The sequence below is a fragment of the Amblyraja radiata genome, chromosome 2, assembly GCF_010909765.2.
Source record: "Amblyraja radiata isolate CabotCenter1 chromosome 2, sAmbRad1.1.pri, whole genome shotgun sequence".
Classification (NCBI taxonomy): domain Eukaryota; kingdom Metazoa; phylum Chordata; class Chondrichthyes; order Rajiformes; family Rajidae; genus Amblyraja; species Amblyraja radiata.
In genome coordinates this window covers 17,551,526-17,552,794 of record NC_045957.1, presented here as the reverse complement: position 1 = coordinate 17,552,794, position 1,269 = coordinate 17,551,526, and positions in this window count along the sequence as shown.

Here is a 1,269-nt window from a genome sequence, read left to right as displayed (position 1 = left end):
TTTGGCTCACTGTGCTGTGATTTCCGAGAGAAAGCCGCCACCTACGGCCGTCATTTTTGGCCACCTCACTCAGAGCCCCCCTCCGCCTTCCTGGACCAGAGGATTTTTCCCATCGATGAAAAATCAGAGAGATATTAATGTTTTTTTTTTTTAATTGCCATTCTCTCTGCTGTTCCTGCTGGAGGGAGGGACAATAAAATCAGGAAGTGGTGTGCCTCACTCAGTCTCTGCAAGATGGAGGAAGCCAGAGGGTCACGTCTCTCTGAGCTTTGAATAACACTGAACACATGTCTACTCAACTGTGAGTGCCCTTAATGTGGTTTGAAAATGAAAATATGGTTGGTTTGAAATGAAAAGGTACTGCCTGCAAATGGTTGTTTGGGGGATTTGGGTTGAAGTAAAAAGGCACTGCCTGCAAATGGTTGTTTGGGGGGTTTGGGTTGAAGTAAAAAGGCACTGCCTGCAAATGGTTGTTTGGGGGGTTTGGGTTGAAGTGAGAAGGCACTGCCTGCAAATGGTTGTTTGTCTAAACTTGATAACTTCCTGTTTGCACTATATTGATTTTAGATAAAACGCTACCACTTACGGCTGTGATTTTTGGCCATCTTACTCAGTTTCCCTCCGCTCATCAGGTGCAAAGGATTCTTCCCATCAATTAAAAACAAAAGTGTTATTAGTGTTTAAAAAGTGTTGAGAATCTCTCTCCTGTCAATCACGCCACGAAGGCCATACCTTTTCCGGTGGGAGGGGGAGGGATTATAAAACCCGGAAGTGTGGGTGTGGCTCAGTCTCTGCATGATGGGGGAGGGAGAGGTCACGACTGAACAACTGAATCAACTGAACACACTGAACTGTGAGTGTGGTGTTTTATGTGGTTTTATGGTGGTTTCACCCTGATGAAATAGTATGAAACTGCATTTGAATGTGGTGGCCTTGCACCCTGCATGAAATGGTATGAAACTGCATTTGAATGTGGTGTCGTTGCACCCTGCATGAAATGGTATGAAACTGCATTTGAATTTGGTGGCCTTGCACCCTCCTTGAAATGGTATTAAACTGCACTTGAATTTGGTGGCCTTGCACCCTGCTTGAAGTGGTATGAAACTGCACTTGAATTTGGTGGCCTTGCACCCTGCTTGAAGTGGTATGAAACTGCACTTGAATTTTGTGGCCTTGCACCCTGCTCAAAGGTACGAAACTGCACATGAATTTGGTGGCCTTGCACCCTGCTTGAAATGGTAGGAAAATGGATTTGAATTTGGTAGCTTT